Raw genomic sequence first — 10,557 nt, forward strand, 5'->3', positions numbered from 1 at the left:
GCTGAAAGTTCCATGTCCCAGATACTGAAGTTAACTTTGATAAACTGAATCATGTTCACTCTGTTTCAATAATGTCGCTCGCTGAATATTCCTGTTGAACAATTGTTGCACATTGATTTGATCTTTTGTTGTTTCCGCCACCTATATAAAAATAATAAAATATAAAAATCTTCTGTTTATATTGATTTACTCTAATTATTAAGATATGTTACCTAAATAACGGCAAAATTAAAGTAATCTTTTCAGGATCACTCCACTTTGATTTTTTTTTCTGTTTGTTAGTAGAAAATGGCACAAGTTGGAGCGAAAATATCCTTTACAGAGTCCAAAAGTGAAATTTCCCCAAGGAGTAGGTATATTCTGTCTTCTTGATTTGTCTGCAGTGATTTTGTGGCTAAAGAATTATTACCACATATTTATTTGTAGCCAATGAAATCCAGATATGGTAATCTAAGTGCTTCAATTGTGAACTCACTGAGTTTCATAGTCAAACTCAGATCTCACCGGTATAGCTACTTTTGGGGAAGGATGTGTGTGTGCCTTTGTGTGTGTGTGTGTGTGTGTGTGTGTGTGTGTGTACGTGTTTCAAGAGCATGCAGATTGGTTATACAGATTATGTATTTGAGTACAATTAAGTCTTTTTTATGTCATCTCAGCAATCAGTTTATTCGATGTGACTTTAAGATAATGGTCACTGCTTTTCTAATAAGCTAACGCAAACTTTCAAATGAGCCATGTTAGAAGAGCAGACACCTATTTCAACAATATTTCCTTTGCCTAAAATGTTTCAGGGACTCACATTTCAATCAATCACCTTCAGAATCCATGATGCATTCCTTTGAAGATGTTCAACAGCTGTACCCCTTTCTTCATTAAAGATGGGTTTAATTTCTGGAAACAGAGAAGTGTCATTTGAAATCTAGCAGAGTGAGATTTTCAGTATTACACTTCTACTTTAGGTCAAAAACAAAGTGTGAATACAAGCTAACAAAATGGATTTTCTGATATGGCTTATGAATGGGTTTTAAAGGAAAGTCTCAAATTGTTTGCACAAGACTACAGGAGTAGTATCAAGAAATAAGTATATGGCTTCCCAAGGTAATAATTTTAGGGGACTATACACACCTATAAGTACAGGTGAGTTCAATGTGTTAGGGGAAAGAGAAAGTATAAAGAAAAAGAAATTTTTATTCCAGAGGCTCTGCGGAGAGATGAAGCTTGTTACATTTGAAGAACTGAAAGGTCAGCCTGGTTAAAACACAGTAAACAAGTAGGGGTGGAATGGCATGAGCCCAGAGAGGCAGGCAGGGGCCAGGGATCCAATTTTTCATCAGTTAAATAAAATCATATTCTGCTCTGCCCATATAGTAAGCAGTTATAAGGGCCAAGCACATTATTATAAACTGAAAAACAATGTATACTCTTGCTATACGTGTGTTCAAAAACATAGATTCATTATTCTCTATCATTATGAAATAAATCCAGACACTCTGAGTAAAAATTATTTAAGAGGGTATTTGCCAGAGATTTTACCATAATAAACATACATAATACACATTCCAACTGACATATACAAAATATAGATGACACATCATCAAGGACTACATAAAAATATTTTAGGTAGCCTGAAGGGAGGAAGACTAATGGTCTTGAATTATGGTTAATAAGAGGATTAATAAAACAATCTAGATTAGAAGATATAATTGATGGTATGTGATCTCATCTTGCATTGAAAGTCAAATTATAAGATCAGATTTGTCAGAAATAATATTCTTTTTGGTAGACCATAAATTGATAAAACGAAGAACATGAAGTTTGGTAAAGAGATAAATCACTCATTTAGCATAGTATGAATGGTCCATTGACCTATGTCCTCCTGGCTTATTTCTTAGCCCCACTACTCACTTCACACTTTATGCTGTTTCCAAAATGCCAAACTGATAACACTCCTAGTGAGTCCCCCCGGTTGTTTTAAACCCCAGGGCCTTTGAGCAAGCTGTTCCTTCTGCAGAGAATACTTTCCCTCTTGCACTTTGCAGCTCCTGCTAATGCCCTGGTCCATCTGGCCCAGTTCTATTCACTCTTTACATCCTAATTTAGATACCTCCTCCCTCTAGAAGCCCTCTCTGAACACCACTATCTTTTACAGCTTACATACTCAGGGTGCAAGAAATAAACCTGGCTGTATTTTTCTCTAACTCAGCTTGCATTGTATTATGCATCTCTTTGACTGTATGCTGGAAATACAATTTCAACAATTTTAGAGTTCTAACTATTTTCACCCAACTTTTCATCCAGGTTCCAGAGAGAAATATAATGCTGAGTTGTCAGGAGATGGGTGAGGAAGGGTGAAGTATCTGGTCCTTAGGGTCATCATTCCTCCTTATTAACTTCAGCTACAACATTCATCGCCATTATCAGACTTGGAGGATGATCCTGAATTGCAGCCCAGTCTTCACTGCAAGTCGTCCTTATGTCTAGCCCTCTCTAGGCTGCTTTCTGGGTCTCTGGTGGGCTCACATGATGACAAGGAGATCATTTGGCCTCTTCCTTTCCCAGCATGGCCACATGGTCTCTTTGGGACCATCTAGGAAATTGTCTATTTCTGTACCTTTCTCGGGCCCATCCTACTACTCTTGCAGCTTGCTGGACCACAGATTCTCATCCGAACTATCACTGGCTAAACACACATCACTACCATTTCATCTCTGGATGTTACTGGTTTCCTGGGCCCTATCACAGAAGTAAGATGCACATCCTCACTGCTCCTGACTCACAGAAACTAATCTGGGATTCCTATTGCTCTTCCCAACTCCACAGCTCAGCCCAAGGTATATTGTACAAAGAGCTCTTTTCCCTGGGACCCACAGTGTCTACTCACTCCATCTTTGTCTCGAATTCACTTCTCAAAAATCTTTATCTAGGTATGGAAACAGTTTCTGGTCATCATGCTTACCAAATGCATATTTATTGCATGAAAGAATGAATACTGAATGACTGAGGGCATGACAGAATAGCTCGTACTCATCAGATACTCTTCAAAACATAATGCCAATATTTTCCATTTTTTCCATTTCCCCATGAAGCATAGACTATTTTTTCTTTTTCTTTCTTTTCTTTTTCTTTCTTATTTTTAGATTTCTTTTTTTTTTTTTTAGAAATGGAGTATCACTCTGTCACACAGGCTAGAGTTCAGTAGCACCATCATGGCTTTCTGCAACCTCTAACTCCTGGGCTCAAGAAATCCTCCTACCTCAGCTCCCGAGTAGCTAGAGCTTCAGGTGCATACCACCATGCCCAGCTAATAGTTTTATTTTTTTGCAGAGACGGGGTCTCCATATCTTCCCTAGGCTAATCTTGAACTCCTGGCCTCAAGCAATCCTCCTGTCTCAGACTCCCAAAGTACTACGGTTATGGGAATAAGCCAATGCACCAGCTCCCAAAGCATAGACTTTTCACAGTCATATCTTGGATGAAAGAGAGATCTAGGAGGAAAACTGGTCAAGTACTATCTCACAGTATTATACAACACAGGGTCCATCACATCCTCCTTGGTACTTCTTCAACACCTTGTAATTATTTCTGTTGTTACACCTAAATGAGTAAAAAAGTACTACTTGGTAAATATTCTAAGTATCTGACTCTTCTAACCAACTATGCATTTCATGAGGACTAGAACAATGTTTTTTATAATTTTTATGTCAAGTACTTAATATAATGCCTGGTATACCTTAGGCAAAGTGCTGTTAAGCTGAATTGAATTAAATACATTACTGAGTTGCATCTGTCTTTTATTGTGAGTAACCAAAGTGACGTATCCTTTATCTAGCAGAACACTAATTATACTTTGTTACATTTGTTATAATTACTTTAATTATTTATAACTTCTCTTTTCCTCCTCTTATCTCTTAATTCCATCATGACAGATATCTTGTTTATTATTATTGAATCTCCAGTATCCAGCAGAGTGCCAAGTGCTAAATATACATGTGTTTATATAGATATTGCAGATACACACACACACACACACACACACACACACACACACACACACACACATATATATATATACAGAGAGAGAGAGAGAGTAAAAGCTTAAAGCAACTGAAGAAACAAGGGATATGAGCTTAAATGAAAACAACAAACTTCTGGCTGATGGCAAAGGTAAGAATAGGAAAATACGTATTAGGGTAATTAACACTAGCTCCTGTAACAAAAGCTCTGAAACACTTCAGTAAGTCGTTTAAAGTTTATTTCTTGCTCATGGAAAATCCAATGCAGGTGTTCTTATCAGGTTATTCACCTGAGTGACTCACCTTCAAGATTTGTCTCAGGGATCCAGGCTTTTTCTGTTTGGCAACTCTACCATTTTTATCTCCATCATGTGTCCCCCAAGACTTCAGATACAAAAAGAAAAAAGGAAAGAAAGAGAAAGAGAAAATGTGGGGAAGGCAAACTCACTTGTAAATGTTTCAGCCTGAAAATGATAAAATCATTTTCTCTTTCATTGGCAAAAGCTAGTCACATGGCCCCACCTAGATGCAAGGAGGCTGGGAAATGTAGTTTAACTATGTGTCTATAAAAAGGAACTGTAAGTGACAAGCATTTAGACAGCATCTGACACAGTATATATTTTAAACATCCCAACTGCAATAGCCCCATTTACCCTGAAATAGTAATGAAAGGTACCAAAATAGCTCATGTAAGCTAAAACAAAAGTACATGCTGTGTGATATGGTTTGGCTGTGTCTGCACCCAAATCTCATCTTGAATCCCCATGTGTTATGGGAGGAACTGGAGGGAGGTAACCAAATCACAGGAGCAGGTCTTTCCCTTGCTTTTCTCATGATAGTGAAAAAGTCTCATGAGATCTGATGGCTCTATAAGGTGGAGTTTCCCTGTACAAGCTCTCTCTTTGCTGCTGCCGTCCATGTAAGACATGAATTGCTCCTGCTTGCCTTCCACCTTGATTGTGAGGCCTCCCCAGCCACATGGAACTGTAAGTCCATTAAATTCTTTTTCCTGTATAAATTACCCAGTCTCAGGTATGCCTTTATCAGCAGTGTCAAAACGGACTAATATACACGCTGTATATATTCATTGCCACTGCTTTTATTACCTTTTATTACCTTTTGCCTTTCCTATTTAAACAATCTCCTAACTGGTCTCCCTGCCTTCACTTTGTCTCCTTCCAATCCTCTAACTGTGCCGAGACCACAATGAACATTCAAAAATAAAAATCTGATGTTTCATTGATGAAAACTCTTCAGTGGTTTCCCATCTTCCATGAGAAAAAAAATCCAAATGTCTCACTAAGGCAAAATATGATTCTGTAGGCCCATCCTTCCCTCTACACACACCCCTAGTACTTATTCTCTATCAATGCTGGAAATCCTCCACCTGAAAAGTCCTTCTCCCTGGTTAATAACTATCATCTTTCAAGATTTAGTTGTTCTCTGTAAAGCCGTTCGTTTAAAAAGTGTGGAATACTCACCTCTCTATCCAAACCATCTCTTTTTATAGCACCTATCAACTTACAAACATTTATGTATATGCCTGATCTTCAAATAGAGAAGCTATTTGACAATGGGCTCCTTAAAAGAAAGGAAAGTTTCTTTCTCAGTTGCATGTTCTCAACAGAAGGCATAGCTTCTCATACATTATAGCTGTTCAATAAATGTTCATTGAATTGAATTAAGTTCACTCTGTAGAGACTGAAATTTATTCACTTCTGCAGCTATTGTCTTACTATCTTTCTGATTCCTTAATATATGAAGGAGGAGCTGTGGAAATAAATTATGTGTTCCAAATATCTTGATCAATTAAAATATCTCACAGAACTTGGAAATCAAAAGTATAGCAAAATTCACAGAAGGAGATGAGCTCTTAGGTTATATTTATTCTCCTTTCTGGTGAAAAGAGTTCACACAGGATTAAAATAGGTATCATGGTAAATTTTAATAGAGTAGACAGCCTTTGTAATACACAGTGACAAGAATTCCAAATTACTTATATGCCACAAAACTCCACTCTAGCATAGAATACTGCTTTTTGACTTGGACTTTACCATAGATGATAGCACATTTTCCAAACCTAATTCTGTCAAGAAACATCTAACATTGCACACTTATCTCTAAGAAAAGCAATTCTTCATCCTGTCTCCAGACATCAATCCATAAAATGTGTATATTCACTTAAATCACAATTTGTGAGAATAGAAAAGTTATCAATACCAGTCCTTTTAAGAGGCTGGTTAAGAATAAAAATCCCCTGAACCTATGGCTCAATTCCTCTACCAGTAGGCTCATTCAGGGTATCCATCAGTAAGCATTTACTGAAAATCCAAGATTCACATTAAATACCATGAGACCTGCAAAAGAAATATAAAACATAAGACTCACCTTTAGTGAATTAATACTCTCACTATAGAATGGGGAAAAGGCGCAGGACAAGAGAGTTGTGGACAATAAAATAATAAACTCATAGCAACGGGTGACAAATTTGAAACTGTGTAGCCCAGGCTGTCCATGCAATAACAGTTCATTTTTCCTTTAACTTGGGATATACTGGGAAAATTAAGAAATTGGGCTAAAATATTTCTAAGTTTCCTTTGTTTTCTTTTGCCCTGCTGAAGAGATGCTGTGACCAAGATAACTGGAAATGTAGAAAAGACTATTTGAAATGCTATGCAAAATGCATAGTGATAACACAAAAGAGGCAGGGTTTGTGTGTATGCAAACGATGGATAATCATCAATTTTCTATTATGAAAACGTATTAGTTTCTTGAGGAAAAAGAAGAAAAAAAATCTACGTGAGATTAGGTATTTATTTAGACCTTGATCAGACCTCAGTATAAAAACAATTTGCAGGTCTTGGCCTCCAAGTAAGTTGGTATGTATTTTGCAATGGCACAAATATGTTGTCATCATCAAAAAGAAGAAAAAGATTATATAAAGGCCAAAAGAGGGAAAAAAGAAAATTTGCAAAGAAACAAGGAAAAAAGCCAGAGAAAGAAACACTGACTTCATTTTTAAAAATGAGGCTGTCAAGGACTGCAGAACCTTCCTTCATCTCCTCCTGCCTCAAGTTGGGCACAGTTATCTGAAGAAGTGAGACATGTGAATTAGGAGGCAGTGTATCATTGAAGAGAAAAAAAAGTGCTTGAAATTGCTACTCCGTCATTTAGCTTTATATGCATAACCCTTCTCAAACTTGGATCAATTCCCTCACACTTTATAGCTTCCAAAAGCATTTCACTTGTGCCCCACTGCTGGTGTGGTGTGGATTGACTCATTGGCCTGCCTCAAACTCTTCAGTGGTTTTTTCCTTTGCACTTCTGGTAGGACTCAAGTCCATTAGGTCCTGCATGATAAAACCTCTGCCTGGTTCTCCAAAGCAGCTCCTCCCTCAGGCTGCTCCTGTGCACTTACCTTCCTTCAGTTCCTAAACACTGACAATTGCTCTCTCCTCACAGAGTCTTCCCACAGACTAAGTTTACTCCAGGTCTCTCACTCCAGGTAACCCACCTGACCTCACCCACTCATTCTCCCAGTCTCCACTGAAAAGTTTCTTCTTCCTAGATGCTTTCTCTGATACTGCAGGTAAAATTCTATTGTCCTATTGTACTTCATACTGCACCTATTGTGCTCTGATCACATTTAGTGTTTTTCCTTCATAACACCTACTAGAGTGTGTGGCTATGCATTTAGAGTCCTATCGTTAATTTGAAGTCTATCTCTCCCTAGCTGTTTGTGAGCAGAAACTGTCTATGTTCTTCACCACTGTATCTCCTGTGCCAAGCCCACATTGCCCACAGAAGGCATCTTACAAATATGTATTGAATATATAGGCTGAAGTAACTAGAAAGGGTGAGAAGGATGCAGACCTTACCTGGGTCTTAAAAGGTAAGAAGGTGCTACATTCTGAAAGGTAGAGATAGCACTCAAATATTCAAATATTTAAAAACCCAGGTCCAGAGGCCTCCAGCAGTGCTGCAATTTACTTGCTGGATTGTGGAGTGATCCACAGTTCCTGAAAGATGGAGTAGGGCTGCAAGAGTAGCATAAGGGCACTTGGGTCTTGGGCCACAGGCTATTTACCTACAAATACAAACATGTTTCAATATTTTTTTAAAAACAGTATAGCTGTAGAGAGACAGCCAGACTGAATCTCAGCCCTGGCTGGAAGGGAGCTGGGAAGCCTCCAGCTAAGGTGGATCTATGGTAGTTAAAAATGTATGGATGTGGCTCTGCCATTTTCTAGCTGAGATAAGCTTCAGTTATTTCAAGTGTAACATGGAGATAATAGGAGTATCCACTCCAAAAGGATCAAATAAGAAAATGTATGCAAAGTGGTTAGCACAAAAAAAGTTTGGAAAATGGTAGCTATTATTACTATTATTTATTATTATTATTGAAAGCACTGACTAAAAGCACTTGGACTGTAGCCAGTTCTGCCATTTTCTGAGTGACCCTGGAAAAGTCAACAACTCTGACCAAAATTTTGAGTATATAAGTGATATCGTTCAGATGTTTGTTTCTCCAAATCTCACCTTGAAATGTAACCCCCAGTGTTGGAAGTGGAACCTGGTGAAAGGTGATTGGATCACAGGGACAGATCCCTCACGAGTGGCTTGGTGCTGTCCTCATGATAATGAGCAAGTTCTTGCTCTAAAAGTTCATGCAAGATCTTATTGTTTAAAGTGTGGAGCACCTTACTCCCACCCCTTGCTCCCACTTGAAGTATGCAACACCAGCGTCAGGCTTTCTTTACAACCTGTAGAACTGTGAGCCAAATAAACCTCTTTTCTGTATAAATTATCAAGGCTCAGATATTTCTTTATAGCAATGCAAGAATGGCCCCATACAGAAAATTGGTACCAAGGGGTGGGACATTGCTATAAAGATACCTGAAAATGTGGAACTGGCTTTGGAACTGGGTAACAGGAAGAGGTTAAAATTGGAAGAGCCTGGAGGGCTCAGAAGAAGACAGTAAAATGAAGAAAACTTTGTAGCTTATTAGAGACTGGTTAAATGGTTATGATCAAAATGCTGATAGAGATATGGACAGTGAAGGCCAGGCTAACGAGGTCTCAGATGGAAATGAGGAAGTTACTAGGAACTGGAGTAAAGGTCACCTGTGTTATTCCTTAGCAAAGAGCTTGGCTGCATTGTGTCCACATCCTAGGGATCTGTGAAGGTTGAACTTAAGAGTGATGACTTAGGGTATCTAGTAGAAGAAATTTCTATGCAGCAAAGTATTTAAGATGTAGCCTGGCTGCTTATTACAGCCTAAGATCAAATACAGGAGCAAAGGAATGACTTAAATTTGGAATTTATATTTAAAATGATAGCAGAAAGTAGAAGTTTGGAAAATTTGCAGCTTGGCTTTGTGATAGAGGAGGAATTCAAGCAGCTACAGAGCAACCGCTGGCTAAAGAGATTAGCATGACGAAAAGGGAGCCATGCTACTATCCAAAACAATGGGAAGGTCTTGAAGGCATTTCAGAGATCTTTGAGGCAACCCCTTCCATCACAGGCCCAGAGGCCTAGGACGAAAGAATGGTTTCAGGGGCCAGCCCCAGGGCCCTGCTACCTTGCATAGCCTTTGGACACTGCTCTCTGCATTCAGGCCATTCAGCTCTAGCTTTGGCTCAAAGGGCCCCAGATACAGTTCAGGCTGCAGCTTCAGAGGGCACAGCCATAATCCTTGGCAGCTTCCACATGGCTTTAAGCCTGCAGGTGCTCAGAATGCAGGAGAGAAGAAGGCTTGGCAGCTTTGCCCTAGATTTCAGAGGATGTATGAGAAAACCTGGGTGCTAAAACAAAAGCTTACTCTACAGGTTAGCACTTGCACAGAGCCTCCACTAGGAAAATGCAGAAGGTAAATGTGGGGTTGAAGCCCCCATACAAAGTCCCTACCAGGTTATTGCCTAGTGGAGCTGTGGGATGGGACCACCACCCTCTAGCCCCGAGAGTGGTATGGCTACCTGCAACTTGCAACCTCAGCAGGGAAAAGCTGCAGTCACTCAACTCCGACCCTTGAGAGCAGCCATGGGGGCTGCACCTTGTGCAGCCATAGGGGTGGAGCTGCCCAAGGCATTGGAAGCCCACCACTTGCAGAAACATACCTTGGATGTGGGACATGGTGTCAACAGGCATTATTTTGGAGCTTTAAGGTTTAATGTATGCCCTTCTGGGTTTTGTGTGGGGCCTATTACCCCTTTCTTTTGGCCAATTTCTACCTTTTGGAATGAGAATGTCAATCCAATGCCTGTACCACCATTGTATCTTGGAAGTCAATAACTTGTTTTTTATTTTACAGGGTCAGGAAGAAATTTGCCTTGAGTATCCAGTGATGAGACTCTAGACTTAGGACTTTGGGACTTTTCAGTTGATACTTGGAATGAATAAAGACTTTAGGGGACGGTTGGGAAGGGATGATTGTATTTTGCAATATGAGAAGAACATGAGATTTGGAAGGCCAGGGGCAGAATGCTATGCTTTGGATATTTGTCCCCTCCAATTCCTATGTTGAAATGTAACCCCGGTGTTGGA

The sequence above is a fragment of the Hylobates moloch genome, unplaced genomic scaffold (genome assembly GCF_009828535.3).
Source record: "Hylobates moloch isolate HMO894 unplaced genomic scaffold, HMol_V3 SCAFFOLD_11, whole genome shotgun sequence".
Lineage (NCBI taxonomy): Eukaryota > Metazoa > Chordata > Mammalia > Primates > Hylobatidae > Hylobates > Hylobates moloch.